The 21,030-nt window shown below is 41.3% G+C and overlaps 1 protein-coding gene and 2 long non-coding RNA genes across 4 annotated transcripts in view; 1 reads left to right on the forward strand and 2 right to left on the reverse strand.

The window, feature by feature from the left end:
* The window catches only part of LOC310825745, an 835,366-nt gene that overhangs the window by 484,328 nt on the left and 330,008 nt on the right, over positions 1–21,030 (reverse strand). The gene's annotated exons all lie outside the window — the stretch shown is intronic.
* Positions 1–21,030, reverse strand: part of IMMP2L (inner mitochondrial membrane peptidase subunit 2) — a 456,796-nt gene that overhangs the window by 103,306 nt on the left and 332,460 nt on the right. The window lies entirely within an intron of this gene.
* On the forward strand, positions 1,527–19,978 carry LOC310825700. The gene is made up of 2 exons (XR_014555459.1): positions 1,527–2,589; positions 19,598–19,978. It is a non-coding gene; the product is annotated as an uncharacterized lncRNA (long non-coding RNA).

Here is a 21,030-nt window from a genome sequence, read left to right on the forward strand (position 1 = left end):
CAGGGCTGATTTCCTTCAGAATGGATAGGTTTGATCTTCTTGCAGTCTATGGGACTCTCAAGAGTCTCCTCCAGCACCATTCCAGGACCCTTCATGGTACATCCAAATAAAATGTGGAAGTATTCAATTAGCCATAGTCCTTATTTCATCCAAATCAGGAAACCATGGTTACCAGCTTCAGAACAAGATGGGCTCTTAAACCAACATGGCTTGTTCTTAAACCAGCCTGGCTTTATTCCAGGTTTGGACAAAATAGGAAACAGTGGTCTGCAGGAAGCTTTGCTTTGCATTCAGGTGTGTGGGGAACTGGCTGCCTGAAACAAGGGTCATTTTATAGGTCATCTTATTCAGTTGAGTTTTGCTCAAACAAACAGAGCCAACTCAAACCATGCCAAAACCACAAGCACACACAATGGAGACAAAACATCAAAACAAAGTGCGGGATCACAAGCCAATGGAGCGATGCAAGGGACCTGGAGGTTGAGTACAATAATAAAAGATACCTTTTATCCTATGTGGTGGACTTGTAAGATAAAAATAGCTTTCTGGGAGATGATATATAATGAAATGGAAAAAAATGTTTAAAATAACTTTTGTTAAAAAAACCAGAAGCTTTTTATTAGGAATTACAGGTACCGGCATTCCGAAAGAGCAGAAAAGACTTTTTTATGTATGGAACAACAGCCGCACAGATGTTATTGGCCCATAATTGGAAAGATGACAAAGTCCCTACCAGAGAAGAATGGCAAACCAAGTTGATGGACTATGCCAAGATGGCAAAGCTGATCGGAAAACTCAGGAACCAAGAGGATACAATTGGGTATGGGGGAAAATTATAAGTTATCTAGGAGACCACTGTAAGCAGGTTTTTTACTTACTTGTAGTGTAAAAAACATGGATGATATGGTTTGATATAAAAACTGGAGTACTTATTAATATGCAGTTGTAGACATTTAAGATAAGACTCCATGGACAGGATTGGGGGAGGGGGTCACAAGATTTGGGGAATCCTTACATACAGTATGATTTTATTGAAGTGTGTTTGTATTTTTTATTTGTAAAAATAATATAATGTATGTAGGGGGTTGGTGAGAACAATGGAGGAAGTGGGAAAATGTAGCACCCAAATCCCATAATGTTTCTCAAGAAATCACTGCCAGGGTTAGCAAAAATCAATGTGCTACTGGGTGGATGGGTTGGGATAAATACTAGAATACAGCTTGTGGAATGTGTGAAGAGCCATTGCTATTTTTCTAGAAAAAGAGGCACCAGAACTCACTGTGAACGCTTCCCTTGTTCTCTTATAATGGGAATGGCACCCACCTGAGAGGTGCAGGAACTGAGTTCTGGTGCGTTACGGCTGAAAAAAGGCCCTGTGAAGAGCCACATATCAGTGAATGCTGAAACAATTTGGTGGCAGACCAGTAGGACCATCAGGCACTAGAGGCCAAGATGTCGGAATCAAGACCTGCTATCACTGCTTTCATTTTTAATGACACACAGAACTATATTAAGCCTCAGCTATCAAAGAAATTGTGTAAGTTCAGAATTCTACCAGTGATACATTCCTATTTATAAATGTGACACACTGCTAAAGTCCCCTGAAGCTATACAGGTTGTAGTTATCAAAATATAATAGACACAATAACATATGTTTTTTTAAATTATTATTCTGTTAAGAATTCTCAGAGGAAACTGGGTGATGGTGGGGAGTTGAATGCCTTCAAGCCGTTGTCCTTTTCTTTTTCAATATCAGTTTTAAAAAATGCTATGCGAGACCATTTTTTTGTCATGAAATATTCAGTCTCAGAGCAAAGAAGCTTCCCTTGTTTCCAGTCTGTCACATTAGGCATTGTACGAGTTATAAAATGGTCATTAGCATGATCAAAGCAAATATATTACTCAAAGCCTTTAACTAGGATTTTCTTGTTCTGTGCAGTCACTCCAGTATTTAAAGCTAGGCCTTTTCCTCTGTCACTGTCCTCACATACATTCTAATCTATGAGAGAAGGTGGGGATTCATTGATCTGAAGGCTTTACATTTATTCTCCACAAAGTGCAAATTAATCTGTAATTCACAGGGACTTGAAGTGCACCAACGATGTCTCCTTACGTGCTTTACATTCAGTAACAGAAGTTGGATCTGCAGAACAATGTTGCAGTGCAGAGCACTCCCGTTCAGTGTCCAAGCCAACCAGCCATGCCATCTTCCAAAATATTCTCTTCCCTTTTGTCAAGGATAATGGTTCAATATCCTGAAATGGGAATGTTCACTTATGTTAAATTACTGTATATTTTTAACATGGGGTTTTTCCTTTGGCAGTAGCCCTCATGCAATTGGCTGACTGAGTCACATGAGAGAGACATTCCATTCTGTTGTGACTGTTATTCCAGTAACTGTCATTTTTAACTGCTTTCTATTTTTCTCTCTGTGTTTGTGAGGGATAATGGCTGCTGAGAGAGGTTTCTCTGGATACTGCTAAGGACAGTGTTGTGTCAGTGTGACCTGTGTGAAGTGAAACAGACAGAGGAAGATCCCTAAATGTTAAGAGGAAGAAACCTGTGTAGGAGCTCTCTGTAAGGAACAAAGTGAATAAGCGTAAGATTGTAAATACATCTTTCTCATGTGTGTGTATGTGTATATATATATATATATATATATATATATATATATATATATAATATGAAAGTAAAGTTCTTTTGAATACAGTGGTACCTTCGTAGTCAAACAGCTTGGCTCCTGATCAAATTGGCTCCCGAACGCTGCAAACTCGGAAATGAGTGTTCCGGTTTGCAAACGTTTTTCGGAAGCCGAATGTCCGACGTGGTTTCCGCGACTTCCAGTTGAGCGCAGGAAGCTCCTGCAGCCAATCAGAAACCGCGCCTTGGTTTTCTCACAGTTTCAGGAGTCGAACAGACTCCTGGAATGGATTAAGTTTGAGAACCAAGGTACCACTGTATAGAGAGTCTGGACATTGTATATCATCTCTCTCTCCCTCCCTCTCCACACACACACACACACACACACACACACACACACACACACACACTGAGCATGCTTCCTACTCATTTAGTTGTTTTTGGATTTCCACACACTACCAGAAGAAGACTTTGTTCCTGCTTCTGCAAACATTGGGCCTCCACCAAGCATGTTGATATCTCCCTTTTCTTTTTTAGTAAGACAATGGCTACATTGTCATAGTTTGCTATTAACATATTTTTAGATTCATTTACCAATCCACATAATGCTTTATTAAATGGAAGGTTGTGTGGAACATGACCCCTCTTTTTTCCACAGGACATTTCATATACCACATGCTAATGCACATTCATATGCACACCTCTCACCATTTGGATAAACAAGAGGCACTGTCACAGTTGAAGAACATGCCAAAGCAGCCACGGAGGGCATGGAACATGGCTGGTGAGAAGTGTGGCCTCAGCAGAGTTCAAAGAACCAGAGAATGAGACAGAAAAACAGAAACCTCTTTTGGAGAGGGAGAAATATTTCCAAAAAACTGAACAACAACCAGAGAGAGACTTGGACACTGGGGTGATCAAAGCTTTGGGGGTTATGAGGCCAAAATTGCCTGAAGGAGTGCTGTCAGTTGAAAAGGCATGGCAAGCGTTCACAGAACTATGACTCACAAGTCTTTTTGTTTTCTCATTGCATACCTGATAAATCATTTCAGTAGAAATGCGGGACCTGGGACTTGAATAAGTGTACCTGTTGCATTATCCTTAAAAACGCTGCATTGTACAGGGATTATTTATTGTATTGAATTAGCTTGCTTTCAGACATCTGCCAGAAACTTCAAACATTCAATTTGCTCTAATAGATATGTGCAAAAAGAAGAAGAAAAAGAAAGAGGTCCTACAGAACTTCTTAAAAGCATGAATGCATTCTAAAATCTCCATTCTGTACATCAGCTTAACACTGTTGTTCAGATCATTACATCTGGTATAAGAAATTCTGTCTGCATCACATTTCATTGAGGGTGAGGAGGATGACATTGGTTGCTTTAGATTTGAATTGATTAATTGTTTCGACTTATTTTACATCTTTAGAATTTTAATGTTGTACAGTGGTACCTCAGGTTAAGTACTTAATTCGTTCCGGAGGTCTGTTCTTAACCTGAAACTGTTCTTAACCTGAAGCACCACTTTAGCCAATGGGGCCTCTTGCTGCCGCTGCGCCGCTGGAGCACGATTTCTGTTCTCATCCTGAAGCAAAGGTCTTAACCTGAAGCATTATTTCTGGGTTAGCGGAGTCTGTAACCTGAAGCGTATGTAACCTGAAGTGTATGTAACCGGAGGTACCACTGTATTTTATTGATCGGTTGTAATCCACCTAAAAGCTGGGCTAAAAATCCAAGTATCTGTATATGTGTATGTGCATATACAGGTGATATAAAATGCCATTACTTTTTATAGTTGTGAGATGGTTAGGGTTGTCATATTTTGAAGAGCAAAAAAGAAGACACATTTGCGGACTTCTACTTTTAACTATACTTTTAACTAATATGCGGGACGCGGGTGGTGCTGTGGGTTAAACCACAGAGACTAGGGCGACGGAGTGAGCTCCCATTGCTCGGTCCCTGCTCCTGCCAACTTTGCAGTTCGACGTCAAAGTGCAAGTAGATAAGTAGGTACCACTCCGGCGGGAAGGTAAATGGCATTTCCGTGCGCTACTCTGGTTTGCCAGAAGCGGCTCAATCATGCTGGCCACATGACCCAGAAGCTGTACACCAGCTCCCTCGGCCAGTAAAGCGAGATGAGCGCCACAACCCCAGAGTCATTTAAAAAATTTGCTTCCTGAGATGGGAAACACACAAATGACACCTGCCCCCGCCCGCCCCCCCGGCAATGTGTGAAAAGCATAATAATACACTAAATAACTGATAGTATGCTGCTTTTTAGTAGTACAGTGGTACCTCAGGTTACATACATTTCAGGTTATATATGCTTCAGGTTACAGACTCCGCTAACCCAGAAATATTACCTCAGGTTAAGAAATTTGCTCCAGGATGAGAAGAGAAATTGTGCTCCAGCAGAACACATATTTAACATATTCCTTCTATATCTGTATTTAAAATTAATGAGAAATATTTTACACATTTCTTTAAGTTGCATTGTACGTAGCAATGGCTATCTTACTGTTCTTTTTATTTGGCTGATATTTTAATACACCAACAATTCACCAATAAGAATGGCTTAACAGAAAAATAAATAAATAATTGAAATGGCTGCAGTGCTTTCAATGAGTTGGGGGGTGCCACACTGTTTCTTTTATGAAATTATTAGCCCATCAGGGAGTCCATGAAGTACAATGATATCTGAAAGTTTCATCTGACCTGTGCATGTGCACCAAGAGTATTTTCTTACTTTAAAAAAAGACAAATTCAATACAAATCCGATTTAGCAAGGAGATCCAAAATTCAAAATGAAATTAAAAGTTTATTTTATCGTGCACTTAGTTACATTAATAGCAAGCTACAGTTGTAAACTCATGTTAGAGCGAATTGGATCATCCATTATTTAATTTTGTTGTGTGTTTTTTATAAAAAAAACAGAGTAAATTTTGTATTGGATTACTTTCCAAGAAAATCAATAAATCACTTGTGCATGCAAACTGAGCTGCAGACTTAAGAAAGCTGCATTTATTTAATGATTGCCACTTGCCTTTAATTATTGTTGTGAAGAATGCTTCTGGTTTTACTTGAAAGAGCAAAATGAAGATGAAAGTGTCCTCTGTGTGCCACTCATTTGTGTATTAACAGCAGCATGGCATCTCCCGCAATAAATATCAATCAACTGCTTGTTCCTTTGGGGCATCCATATATATGGCTCCATCAACGAGGGCTTCAGGGCAGTTTACAAATTTAAAGGGATAAAATACAGCTGAAAGTCAGCAATTCAGAAATACAAAGAAAACAAGAAAACAAGGGATCTCTGCTCCCTTTCAAAAGTGACAGCAAGTTGGATCCTCCTAACAGAGGGTCCATGTTGTGATCAGACCTGGAACTCTTCCCCAACTGGCTTGTGGGCGGGGCTTGCCCCACTCCTAGCCAGTGGTGCCACAGTTATGCCAATGGCCTTTAGCCAATCAGCAGTGTGGCAAGGTTGATTGGCAGTGTGACGTAGGGACCTCCTTTTGCTTCGTTCTGCCAAACACTTGCCTGCCCACCCGTTAATTAGGTCGTGTTTGGCCTTGCTTTGGACTTCGGTTGGACGCCTGTTTTGGAATGGGGGCCGGGTAGGAATTTTGTCCAATGTGGAAGATTGGCTGTGGCCACTTGGTTTTTGCCTACCTCTTAGCAATCGTCACAACTTTGTAAGGTTTGGCGGTTAGCCATTGGTTTAGGGGGATGTGGGGAGGGGAGGTGTGGCCATCACCTGCCCCTCCAATTAATAGGGCATTCCGTTAAAGGAATCCAGGGGTCTGCATCTCGTCCGAAGCCCGGAGAGGGGCTAGGGCCACGCCAGGACCCCCGAGAACCTCAGGGGTGAGCACCAGTCAATATACATTGATGGAGCTCCCCCTGCTGGTTGTTTACCCTTCCACGCTTCCTGCAGCGTGGGGCAGCAGCCAATTATAATTTTGATACCAATGCCTAACTCAATACCAGTCACACTTGTGCATTTAATAAAGTTGTGGCCAAAAATTGCGCATTAACATTTAAACTAAATTCTGTCTCCACTGTGTCTTTATTTCCATGAGGGATGGGTTTTGGGGCTCAGAGCACAAAGCCGACTAACCAACATTTGACATTAAAAGAAGCCCTAGGTCTTCTTGAGAAAGGAAAACAGTGACCTGGTTTGCATATCACGGTAAGCCAAATTGTGGCTTACCGGACTAGTAAATTTGCTGCTTCCCAGCTTTGCTCGTTCCTGGTCCTTTTAGCTCAGTGCAGCGCGGCAGCTAAGCCAACATTTGAACCCGTCTGAACCTGAGCATGGGCTTAAACAATTGCAGGTTGGTTTAGCAACTGCACTGCGCTGAACTAAAAGAATCAAGAAGGATCAAAACTGGTGGAAGCTCCTTCCTAAGAGCCTGCACATTATTTGATGCTAAGACATGGTTTGGTTTGGCATTGCAACATGATATCACTTTTTGAAGAGATCAAAAATAAAAGTAGAAGGATTCAAGGACATTCTCATTAACAAAACAGATAAAATAAGCCTTTAAATCTCTCCCCAATTCTCTTCCTTTTTCCCCCACTGCAGTTTCAAGCTTACACGTTTGCTTAGGTTTTGAGAGAAAAAGTCATCTTTAAAGTTTATAAAATATTTATTAATACAAATTGGGTTAAAATTGTCAATCCACACACAAAAAAATGTGTGGTTCCTGGAGGTCTACCACCAATTTTCAAACTCACAAAGTAGAGACGTTTCTAGAAATCATGTTCAGAACTATTCCTCACTTAGGGTGATTTGAAAAGAAGAAGAATTTATGCCTTTGAAAATGGCATGAATCAGGGATTAACAATGAAATAAAAACTATTACTCATTTTTCTTTTCATACAGTCACAGAAAGCAAAATCACAAAGTTATGCAAAAGAATCATCAGCCAGAAACAGTGCAATATCAAAGCATTTTTCCTGCAGAGAACTTTTTTCTGCTCTTCATAAGTAGGAGTAGCATTAGGCACTTTGGGTATCATATCCCTCTATTCAGAGTAAAGTTCATTTCTATTTGCAGTGTCAATGTCATAGAAACAATGATGGGGGGGGGGGATGAAAGCCATTGATGCTACAAAAGGGTAAATTAAGAATCAAAATAATGCTCTCTGGTGAAATAAAATGCAGTTAGGAGGGGAACCTTGAACTTAGCAGTAATATTTGCACCATTCTCCGTTTTAGGACGAGGCTTGTTATGCTGCCTTCTCTAAATAAGTAATGCTTTTCCTAAAGTTGCAAGAAAAACATTAAAATATTATCCTACTTAATGTGGCGTACTTTTAAGATAAAAATTATGAACAGGATTGCAGCTTAAAGGGGGGGCACAAAAAGATAAATGCAGATGGATTTATGAGAATAGCAGGACACTTAAAAATATATATATATAATTATTGTTCATTATTTTTCCAAATTATTACAAATCAAACCGAATTATTTTAATTTAATACAATTTCTTAAAATCAGGTTTCCCACTCCTGTTGCAAACATATGTCATTTCCTCCCGTAGCTGCATCATTTCTTATCTAGTGTCCAGTTGTCATCCTGTACTTGCCGTTAAACCATTCTTCCAGCTGACTGTTTTTTCCTCCTTACAAACAGTGCCTCTTTTACATCTTATAAATATAAAATTAAGTTCATGTGTGTAGTCCATCATATACATTTTTGTTCAAGAGCTGGTGTGCTGAGAGTTCATTACTATCTTCCATCGTTCACTTGTTTGCAGTGTTTATCTGGATGGTCCAAGATCACATTCCATTCCTTCCACTGTTTACAGCAGGCATCCCCAAACTTGGCCCTCCAGATGTTTTGGGACTACAATTCCCAGCATCCTTGCCCAATGGTCCTGTTAGCTAGGGGTGATGGGAGTTGTAGTCCCAAAACATCTGGAGGGCCAAGTTTGGGGATCCCTGGTTTACCGACTAGCATACAACCCGCAGCCATAAATAACTCACAGGGTGCATTTCCAGGCTTCCACCATTAAAATCCCCTCCGCAGTTCTTTCTCAGCACACAGTTAAGAGCAAGATCTTTTCTCAAATTCAGCCTCCTTTCCGCATCTGTTCAGCTGCAGTTCATTCTTTCCCCCCACTCACTGCATTCCTCAAAAAACACCCCAGTCCAGAAATGGTCGTAGATAAAATCCATTCAGCCTTGATCAAGGGGGGGGGGGCATAGCAAAACCTTATTAAATTTCTTACTGAGCATAGATCAAAAGCCTTTCACCTCATTTCAAAATGTCAGACAGAGTAACAAATCAATGGCCACACACATCTCTTTCATTGTGCAGGGGAGAACAGCAGAAAACAAACCATAAGGAAGCACAAAGCTCCTTGTCATCCCCCTTCCTTTCCTGGCTGTTGTAAGAATTCTCAAGCTTCAGAAAAAAACATTCAAATATCTTCAGAAAGCCAAGCCCGGTACTTTCGACAGCTGATTGGCTGCAGCCCATTAGCATATGTTGGTCCAGGAGTGCCTCTTGATTAAAGCCAACTGTCCAGATTAAGAAGGAACCATCCACAAATCATGCCGGTAATGGAGGCTCGTTCATGACAAGGGCACACTCCTGGGTTGCTCCCGCTCTGCCTTTCAGATCGGCAGACATGGGGTTGTGCAGCACTGTGAGATGCAGTGAACTCCCCAGACCACACTGAGGAGTATCACGATGATTTATGCCTCATAAATCCTCCCTTTCCCCTGCCTGAATTTCCTTGCAGCCCACAGAGTGCTGTGAAGAACAGCCGCCATTGACTCGTGACGTAGCCGGAAACCTAGCAGGACAGTCTTGAGAGACTAATGTGTTAGTGCGAGTTAACCAGCAGGGGCACCAGTTTACATGAGGGTGGAGAAGATTTGCAGCATGGTTAAAAGGACTACCCTTGCTAGGTTCAATATTAAATTGGAAAATAAACATGCTTTTAAAAAGCATGTGTTGTGGATGTTTTTGTGCCTAACAATAATAAGAGAGGAAAAATACTTCTCAGGAGTGACACATGATCCAAAACACGGTGGGGTCAGAAATTGTGCCCCACCCCACCATTGTGCCCCATTAACATGGCAAGATTGTTTTGAAGAACAGCCTCAAAAAAATCATCTAGCATTGTCAAAACCGTTGCTCTCAGCACAAGCAAGTAGCCGCCTAGTTTTTTGCCCTAATGAAAGAACTCAAATTAACACCAGATATTTTTAACACATGTGTTTATTCAGGGCTGAGTCAGTGTGTTCCACCACCCAAAAAACTCATGTGGCGAACCCATTGATGGGGAGTAACATCTGAATGCCTTTGCGTATCAAGGCCCTGAGAGGCCAAAAGGCCCTGCAGGCTGGGAAGATGATCTGGCCTGCAATAGGCTGGTTTACCAGGGAGGCCCAGGGCCCACCCACAAAACCACCAGCCAGATAAGGGGGCGAACGGACTTCTCCCTTGAAACAGTTTAGTAGCTCATATATAACATTGACATGCTGGAACCAAGGTGGAACCAAGACAAGGCAGGATATATATTTCTTTAAAATAAATGTATACAATTGTAATTCTAATGGGTTGATAAATACTTTTTAGATGCATCGTAATGCTAGGATGTTAGGATAAGCATTCAAGCTAGTGCTCTTCAAATGAACATTATTCTGTTTTACAAGTATGAAATGAGACAATATCTGCTTAGTTGCCCAAGAAAGTAGCTAATTAGGAAGCTAAACCTGAGCAGCTAATAGAATCTAAAGTCTGGCATGGTCTGCTTGAAAGCTCTTTGATTCTCAGCTGTTTTCTGTGTTTTGCTTTTATCTGTCAGTGGAGGGGCAGCTCTTGGGCAGTTAAATTTATCTGGCATTGTTAGGAAACAACACTGTGTGAAGCACTGGCCAGAACAAAGACTACATTGGTGTTCACGTGTAACATTCAGCAAGTACACAAAAAGTTGAGCTGCACATGTAATGTCCAATGGGTGTCCAGGCTGTGTACCTGTCTACACAATCAATGAGCTGTCCAAATCAATACATATGCACACATGCATAGAGACAGTTTTTAACTGTGCTCAGAGTAACATGTGGAGAAGGTAGATTTAGAAATAAGAGGATTTCACTTTTTGGACCAGGAAAAGTTCAAAACTCCAACATTCTTCCATTCAAACCAATCAATTCAGCAGGACCCACAAGAATTAGACTAATATGCATACTGACACTATCAACCAGATTGCTCTATGATCATGGCTCACGAAAAAGCAAAAGAAGTTCAGACCATATTTTCAAATTGGGAAACATGGCTAGCACCCATGCACATGTAAATAAGCATTCACAGACCACAGAATCAATGGGGGGGAATTAGATCTCAACAGTGAACTTGGGAGGGAAAGGGAATGAGCATCCATAAGAATGGCCCCTGATTTGCAAACCATGGTTTTCAGGGACCTAGCATTTCATCTGCACCAAACCATATCAGTATAAAACCAACTTTTTTTTTTTTTTTAGTAAAGTCAACACAAACTTTCTGCTTAACTTTTTCAAGATGAATTACTAAAGATTGCCTCAAGACAGGTTGATCATCTGTAACCTTTGCTCACAAAAATGACTTATATTTAAAAAAGAATTTTGGGGGATCAATAGAGCTGCGTTACTCTGTCATTTTGAAGAGTGCTGAACATTTTGAGAAGCAATTTCCTTAAAGCAACTCATTGAAAAAAAGACTACAATTCAAAGATGGATATCTATGCCCAGTTTAATGCTTTTATGTCTCAGATGATTTAAAAGTTAACAGATGCACTTATGCTTATCCTCTGCTAGGGGATAATTTCACTCTTGACATGTAGAAATTAGATCTGTCTGGTACTCAAACCATCTGTCCACAAAAGAAGAGAAAACTCCATTTTTAGGACCAGCTGTAAGCACCAACAAGAGTAACTGGGATCAGATATAATGAATGAGATATGATTAATCTTGACTTGACCTTGTAGGTGGGGGCAGCCGGGAAACCTCAGGTGTCCCAGTACCTTTTAGATGCCATCTGGAAGACAAATGAATGTAAATGATTCCATTTCTACACCTAGCACTTAATAGCAGAGAGTAAAATGTTCCACCACAAAACCTAAATCAGTGCAATATTAGAGGACTTTGTAAATACGCAAAACTGAATACACAGATCTGTTGACCTTAGTTTGCTTATGAGTTGCATCTTCCAACGCTTCTGCCATTTCCTCCTTATTTTTCTCTGTTTCCCTCCATCACCTAACCAGACAACTTGATCCTGAACTCCAATTCTAACATTACTAAATTGTCTTTGGAGAGCTACAAATACAAATACTCCATACAAGGTTTTCCTAAACCCTATAATGAGATCAAAGCCCTGGCATGGCACAAATGAAGACCCTGTGGCTCTCCAAATGCTGTTGGACTCCAACTCTCTCATCAACCCCAACTAGCATATCTAGTTTCTAGGGATTATGGGAGTTAGAGTCCAGCATCATCTGGAGAGCATTAGGTTCTCCATTCATGGTCTGCAGAAAGAGGGTGGACTGTGCCCTGCAGGAGGGGGAAGACGTAGGTACGCTCCTCTCACAATGAAAATATTGCAGGCAAGCCATTCACCACATCTATGGAGCAGCCAGTCAACAACTAACAAAGCAGTCCTCACCCTGTAAATACAGTGGTACCTCGGGTTACATACGCTTCAGGTTACATATGCTTCAGGTTACAGACTCCGCTAACCCAGAAATAGTACCTCGGGTTAAGAACTTTGCTTCAGGAAGAGAACAGAAATTGTACTCTGGCAGTGCAGCAGCAGTGGGAGGCCCCATTAGCTAAAGTGGTGCTTCAGGTTAAGAACAGTTTCAGGTTAAGAACAGACCTCCAGAACGAATTAAGTTCTTAACCCGAGGTGCCACTGTACACCTCTTAGGGGCATGCGTTTAAACTATACACAGAAGGTTTGAAACAAAGTATCTTTTGAACATTTGATAAAATTATTATAGAATTGAAAGCTACCAGAAACACCTGTGAGCTTCTAAGATTTGACCACTATGAGACAAGATGCCAGTGAACTGTCCTATTCAACTTCATATTAACTATGTTTCTGGGAGTTAACACAAGCATTAGTACAGAGTTCTCAAAAGTCACCTTTTAATATAAAACATCTGCTTTGCTTACCTAGATGAAGTTATCAAAGGGAAAATAAGGGGGGGAGTAGAAAAGCCTCCTGGGCTTCTTTGATACACAGATGTTTTGATCACATCCAAGGGTTGGTTTTGTGTGTGTATGTGTGTTTTGCCCAACTGCAGGAAACCTTTGCACAGTACTATGCACCATTTAATCACCACAGACTGCCTGTATGAATTTGGATGCTGATCATCAAAGCAGCAGATTGTGTCTGATTGCATATTGGCAGAGGTACACCTTTGGTGATGAAGGCATTCAAAACTGCAAAAACACTCTGGATTAGACAGATAGGAAAAACGAGAGATGAAGGGTAAACAGGAGACCAAGCAATTTCCTGCCTTAAAACAAATGTGACCACCTATTTAAGAATTTAATTTTCACAGAACTGAACACTCTGTTTCAGTAACAGTGAGAGCTGCCGATACCTGAACACTTATTAATGTTATATCCCTACAATTCTCAAAAAACAACAACCCACAAAAAATGTTTTAGTAAGCCAGTTCACAAACTACGCAAAACAACAATACACTTTAACAGCAGCTACTACTATGCCATTGTCCTGTGATATCATATATGAGTTTGTACTACTGATGAAGCCTAGGACGGCGAAACAAGGCTAATATTCTGGAAATCCTTGCCTTAGACTCTGTGAAAGGATTCTGTGGAACTGCAACAACCTTTCGTGTGGATTGTTGGACTCTATGAACAGGCAGGTGGAATAGACACTTTCACATATATGGACCTTATGCATAAACTGATTAGAGAATGAAAGCTTTTCATGAGTTTTATCTTCATGGCTTGGTCTGCCTTTCTGCAGACACATCTCAAGCCATGACCGTATCCATGCACTGAATCCATCTAGAGCCTTCTTGCTCTCTGCTCCCTTGAACTCGCCACATAGGGTCTTTAGTCAAACCACTTTGGTTGTAACCGCTAGGATCATCGCCTGCTGTTTTCCTCGTCCACTAAGTCTCCACGACCTGTACCTGCATTTTAAAGCTTTTCCTTTTGAGGAGAGGAAGAACTCCAAATTAATACGCAATGTTGACGTCATCCCCTGTATTTTCTGTAACTCTTGGACAGGGCTAGATTACTAAATAGGCACCCACACATTTTAGGTGCCCCACAACAATGGATCAAAGTAATACTGATTTGATCTTGAACAAAAATTACAGTCAAGCTTTCTTAGTTCAATGTTATCCCGTAAGAGTGCACACCCAAGGGGGTCCCCAAAATTTTGACTGTCTAGGGGCCTCCACAGGGTTGAATCCAGCACTGCTCTTGAAAGACTTGTGTGTGCACGTAAATATGGAACAAAACGACCAGCACTACCATCACCCAGGAACTGCAGCTGAACAAGATTTCCCAATGTATGTTTACAATCATGATTGTTACTGCTTTTGTCTATCTGGGTATTTCCTAGGTTGTCAAGTTTATGTCAGTAAGTGCTAAGTAAGCAATCAATCATTATAACAGCTTTGCTTACCCAGGGAGTCAATTAGTTCCTCTGATATCTTGCACTATCTTCAAGAGAGCTGCTGCCAGTCAGTATATAATAGACAATACTGAATGAGATGGACCATGAATAAAAAGGCCACTTCAGAGCATTATGTAAGCACAGTTTACATGGGAAAGGAACTGGTATCCTACCAGCTCATTTTTTAAAAAAAATTAGAATATATATACCCCACTTTTACCACACCAGGGTCTTGTTCTGCTCCCTCCAGCATGTCTGCACCTAGAATGTCCATGAATGCGCCTAGAATGTTCATACTCATTTTCTTGTTACAGTGCATTTATCTCACACGTTTCTTCAGTCATGGAACTCAAGGAACTCATGGAACTCAAGGCAATGGACATGAGGTTCCCAAGCCATCTCTCATTCAGCCATTGACCAGATATGGCTCAACTTTAGCAAAATGGATGCATAGTGTGTTCTCAGGTTCAACACACACAGAACACAATCCATGTATGACCTAGCTGATCAATCTGTGCAGTTGATTATACACAAAGATGAAGACCTCAAAATATGACATGAGGGAGGTGGGTAATTGTGATCCCAACATATGAGTGAGACAGATCCGTATCTCAGTGTGCCGAGCTGTCCAGACCAGAAAACCACTTCATCCCTGAAAGCAGACTGGAAATCTAATATCAGCTTGGCAGTATTTCAGTTTACTAGGATAATAATCAGCTAACAGCTGAATTAGAAGCCAAATAGAGCAATAAATGATAATTACAAGCATCTTATATGATAGCAGTTTTACTAATAGGAAACAGTATGTACAATTAGTCAAATTCATAATCTCAAAACCCCAGAGGTTGTATATGCCTTTTCCCATACTTGTGTTGAGACATATTGGGATGACAATAGTGTAATCAGAGTAAGCAGGTGTGCAAGGATCTCAGCCAAGTCCCTATTACAGCTCAAGTTGCTCATTTTTCTTTCTGCGCAAGCACAGCAAATCCATTTTCATTTATTATTCCTTTTCCCGATTTCCTGTTTAATACAATGACAGGAATAGCAAACTGTTTTTCAGGGTAAGCGCCACATTTCCCCCAGGGCAGTTTTCTGGGGGCCACATGCCCATAGCAGGCAGAGCTATAAATTAGAATGTTGTCTTTGTATAGGAGGCTAGTTCCTTCATGTACCCACAATGACCTTCCATTCAAACATGCAAGAAATATTGCAGTCGGAGTCCAAAGACACATCCCAGTTGGGCAAAAACACTTGAGAACAGTGCAAGGCAGGGCTGGTGAGGGCAGTGTCCTGGATGGAGCGTGGCCTGGAGAGAGAGTCTGCAGGCATCTGCCTCCCGCCTGGCCTGAGCGTCACCATCCCTCTACTAAGACTACATGAGTGGACGAATCTATGAGTTAATGAGTTAAAACTACTACTGTTTGGGCCCAGGAGTGAAAAGGTAGGTGGTGGTCAGTAAAAGGAAGGGGATGCCAGCAATAATAGCTTTGCTCCCGATGGGGAAGAGGAAAGGATACCATGAAATGTGTGTGAAAGAGAAAGAGGGTGTGTGGGTGTGTGTGGGTGTGTGTGTGCGTGATGTACCAGGAATGTTAATGGGCCCAGTCTCCATGCAAGTCAGTAGAAAAGGCTGAATGGAGGTGGGCTCTCTTTCCACAGCTGACAGCCCTATAGAAGGTAAGATTTCTCTTGGCACTTTCATAGCCTATCTGCATACAATTGCACCTATGAAGACATCTTCTCCTTCTGAATGCATGGAGGGTTCAGTGAGCCCAGCCAGCAGAATGCTATCACTCCCTCTATCTCAAAAACAGAGGTGGGGGAGATCCAAAGTGTTAAAATAAAAAAAAGACCAGATAACAGAGGAACAGACAGCAACGGGTATCTATCTAACATTATTAAATCAAACTAACAAAGGAAGCCCTTGGAAAACACAAAGTTGCTCCAGCGGTTTTGCTACAGAAAATTCTTCATCAAAGAAGCTTGGTACAATTTCATATCTCAGTGCAGGCACCATCAAACGTAGATATCTGAATCCTTTTAATTTTAACCACCCTTCCTTTGATAATTCCATTGTCTCAAATTAGGATGGCCTCAGGCTTAATAGCATTCATCCTTAATTCCTATCTGCCATTGATTAAAGCTATATTTAAGAGAATTACTTGGCCTTCTATAAAATCATTACTTTTGTTTTTCTCGTAAAATATCGGTCGGATTATCATGTTCCAGAAATGTTAAAGACCTTTCTCTGAAAGCTGCTTCGTCAATAGCATGGATCGAATGGGATAAATCTATGTGCCAATATTTGCTTTATTTACTAATAGTGGCTAAATGATCCAAGGGTTGGAGAGGGAGAGGGGGAAAGGTCAAGCTAGCAACCTCTTGGGAAGTTTCATTTGCAAAAGAAACCTACAATTTCTCAAATACTCTTTGAATTGTTCTTCAAGAAACGGAAGCTGGTGTTCTGCCGGCTGCATTCAAATCAGTGAAAAAGGAAGGGAATGAAGAATATGGAGGTCTAATATGACTTGCTCATAAGGAGGTGAACCAAGGTGAGAAATATGTCAACACATTCACGGGGGAATGTGAAGTGAGACAAATCATTTAATTTACTCCAGTAAATGATGATGGCACAGCAGCCGAACTTTTGAGAACGAATAAAGGAGGACCCGCCACAATGTCACAAATGCACATTTGAATTGCATGTTATTCTTCCCACTGGTATTTATGATACTTTTAAATTTGCAATGTGATTACGTACATGCTGGCAGTGCATGGGGCCACAGGGCTAGTAGCTTATTAGATCTAGCAGTGTGCGGCTGACTGGTTGGGGCCAGAGCGTGGTTAACCCCCTCTGCCGTGCACCAGGTTGCTCTTAAAAACTGCCTGTGGCACCCTGGTTTGTATGTGCTCTGGGGCAGGTTGAGGCTGAAAGGAACAGGTCTTATGGGTGTCTTAGAGGCAGGGCAGCAGCTCAGTTGGCAGGCGGAAAATCCCAGGAGCAATCCTGGCCCAGCTGCACTGGCTGCCAATTAGTTTCTGGGCACAATTCAAAGTGCTGGTGTTGTAAAGCCTTACATGGCTCAGGACCGCAATACTGCAAGGACCTGGACGAACCAACCCGGACCCTGGGATCATCATCTGAGGCCCTTCTTTGTGTGTCCCCTGCACGAGAGGTCCAGAGGTGGCAACACAAGTGGGCCTTTTCTGTGGTGGCTCCTCTGCCCAGAGAGGCTCACCTGGCAACATCATTACATGTCTTCAGGTAACAGACAAAAACGTCCCTTTTACCCAGGCCTTCAACCATGAAACAATCTATGGCCTGTTAAATGTGGGCGGGGGACTGTTATTTTGATTTTTTAAAAAATTAATATGCTGTGTATTATGAAAGCCAGTGTGGTGTAGTGGTTAAGAGCGATGGATTTGTAATCTGGTGAACCTGGTTTGATTCCCCGCTCCTCCACATGCAGCTGCTGGGTGACCTTGGGCCAGTCACACTTCTCTGAAGTCTCTCAGCCCCACTCACCTCACAGAGTGTTTGTTGTGGGGGAGGAAGGGAAAGGAGAATGTTAGCTGCTTTGAGACTCCTTAGGGTAGTGATAAATTGGGATATCAAATCCAAACCCTCCTTCTTCTTCTCTTCTTTGTTATTACGCTCCGTAAATTATGTTCTTGCTGTTGTACACTGCCCTGGGATCTTTGGATAAAGGGAGGTATATAAATGGAATAAATGATGATGATGATGATAAATACTTCATTGTGTGAGGGGATGATGCCTGCTGCCTTGAAAGAGGAAGCATGGTGGTTCCTACAGAAATCAGCCCTGGTCCCCTTAGATGGTGGAGAGGATTATAATGTGGCAGCTGCAAGCACTATTGGATGACAAATATTTAGATTCATTCCAGTCTGGGTTCAGTCCTGGACATTGGGCTGAGCTGGCGTTGGTTGCCTTGATGGATGACCTTTGAAGAGAGTAGGACAAGTGGGGGCGGGGTGACCTTGCTCCTGCTTCTTGCTGCTTTTTTCATGTTTTAAATAGTGTGCAACTGTTTTAATAATGATTTGTTTTATTTTCTTTGTAAACTGCTTTGAGATTATTATTTTTACAATCAAGTGGGGTATACATTTTATGAAATAAAGAAATAGGTAAATAATTATAGGGTTACTGCACTGAAGGCTGTCTTCTGAGTAATGAATGAAGCTTGGTTTGTGGTATGGGCAGCCCCTGCCCTATGGACAAAAAGGAAAGTCTCTTTACCATGGATTTTTTTCAGGAATTTGGGTGGGAGGCATAAAATCAGCTTCAGATCTGTGATTCCTGATCCAATGTTCCTAGTTATATTTGACTGCCATTTTTCTTCAGAAACAAGTGCAGAAAGCATTGTGAAGAGGATTCACATTTCCAGACTATTCAAACGTAGGACACCCAGTTTTTTAAACCATTCGTGATATTTCTCTCTCTCTCTCTCTCTCTTTTTATCCTCACACATCTTACATCTCCTGGTCCTCATCCCTTTGTACAATTCCTATTTTATTTTATTTTTGGTGTGATTTTTCATTGTCTCCTCCTCGCACCATTTACTTTCTGCTACATCCACAGATCTATTTGATCTTCCAAGGGTGCTTCGGAGAGGTGATACCTTTTGTAGATAACTTTTTTTAAAAACCTAGCCTTTTTATCATTGCCCTAGAAGTTTTAATGATCAAATGTATAGATAGGCATTGGATTTGCGCAGGTTTTTTCCTCCCCACCCCCCTGTACAAGTTGTTGTTCGAAATAAGAATCACCCCAAGTCGGAGAGAAGACTTTTATTATATTGCCTCCTCTATAGGTTATAATTTTCTGTTTATTTTTCTGTTGCACTCTGTAACTCTTTCCACCTTACCTCAGCCTTAGGACAAAGATAGCCAAACTATTGTTGTCTATGCTCTGGAAACCTCTAGATTAGATTAAGGTAAAGGTAAAGGACCACCCATGTTACGAGCTCTTGTGTTTACATTATACAGTGGTACCTCGGGTTAAGAACTTAATTCGTTCTGGAGGTCCGTTCTTAACCTAAGGTACCACTTTAGCTAATGGGGCCTCCCGCTGCCACCATGCCATTTCTGTTCTCATCTTGAAGCAAAGTTCTTAACCCAAGGTACTATTTCTGGGTTAGTGGAGTCCGTAACCTGAAGCGTCTGTAACCTGAAGCACCTGTAACTCGAGGTACCACTGTAGAACATTTACTGCATACCAAGATGCACCAACATGTGGGAAGAATGATGGTCCACTGCCTTTTATGTCTTTGGTACAGGGCTGGCACACCCATGAGGCAAGGTGGGCGGCTGCCTCAGGTGGCAGGAATCACAGGGACCATATGGAACTTGCCGAACTGACTGGGAGACTCCGAGACCAGAGAGAAGGGACGGTGGAAGAAGATTGGAAGAAGTTTAAAGAATATTTGAAAGAATATGTTAATATTTAAATCTTAGAATAGCTTTGGAAGTGTGGATATAGGCTGTAGAGTTAGAAGTAGAAGATAGCGTATTTTAAAGTGTGATTTAAAAAATGGTTAAAATTATGATATATGTAAACTGCTAAAGATGAGGTAAAATAAAAATCAGATAGGGGGGAATTGGGGCAGCTCACCTAACAATGTTTTGAAAAGGAAAAAAAAGAATTTGTTTGTATTGTTTCTTTTTCTGTTTGTGTTGTTTATTTGTGTTATAAAATGAATTTAAAAAATTGGGAAATAAAAGAAAAAAGGAATCACAGGGCAGCAGATCTGGCCTCCAAGGAATGCATTGCCAGATGCTGCTAATGCTAATGCTACTGCTGTGACAACAACAGCTTCAGTATGCTCCTTGAGACCACATCTGCCATCTCCTCAGCAGTCCCCCACCCATATCACCTCTCAGTGAATAGGGGGTGATACATGTCTCCTCCCACTCTTGTTCCTGAGGCAGATCTTTACCCCCCCCCCCTTTTACCTGATCTTCATTCACCCCTTCTTGCCCGGCCAGTGGGGGGGGGGATCATTTTGTGCTTCGTCTCAGGCGCCCAAAAGTCTTGGGCGGCCCTGCTTGGGTATAAGCACCAGGAAGCTGCCCATGAGGCTGCCTTTGTTTGAAACAGTCCTCGGTGAGAAGGAAGAATGCCATAGACAAGCCCAAGGTTTTAATTTGCCATTTAAAGGAAAACAAGAGAACTGTAATTTTCAATAGAAGGAAGAGCAGCAGTTGCTGTTTTAGATTCAACTCATTTAAAAGGCTAATGTGCTGGCACATCCAGTAAGGAAGAAAAAAGTAGACTGTAACAAAAAAGCATATTTCTCTATTGTGCTTATTCTTTCACTTCTAAACCTTTAATACCCAGTTGACAATAGCGCATCTTGCAAGTTAAAATTATGAAATGTGTTCTGCTTGCTATATTGTGAGAAAGCGTCATGATCATATCACTTCATTATCAATTCACACCCGCGATTAGCATGCTGATTTTATTATTGTCCTTCACTACTGAGAATAGAAGAATCCTGTATAATTGCTATCTCTCAGGCAGCTAACCACTGCAGATTTCCTAAAGCCTGTGGCATTTTATTGTATAGGTAGGCCAAAATACAACAGAAGCTTCAACATGCATGAACTCAGCTTCATTGGATTGTGGTCATAATGTGTGGGAGTTTTTAACCTATGGATGTTAATTATATATTATGAACTGCACTGTAAAAGCATAGGTGAACTGAAAAAC

The sequence above is a fragment of the Podarcis gaigeae genome, assembly GCF_964106915.1.
Source record: "Podarcis gaigeae genome assembly, chromosome: 10".
In the NCBI taxonomy this organism is placed as follows: Eukaryota; Metazoa; Chordata; class Lepidosauria; order Squamata; family Lacertidae; genus Podarcis; species Podarcis gaigeae.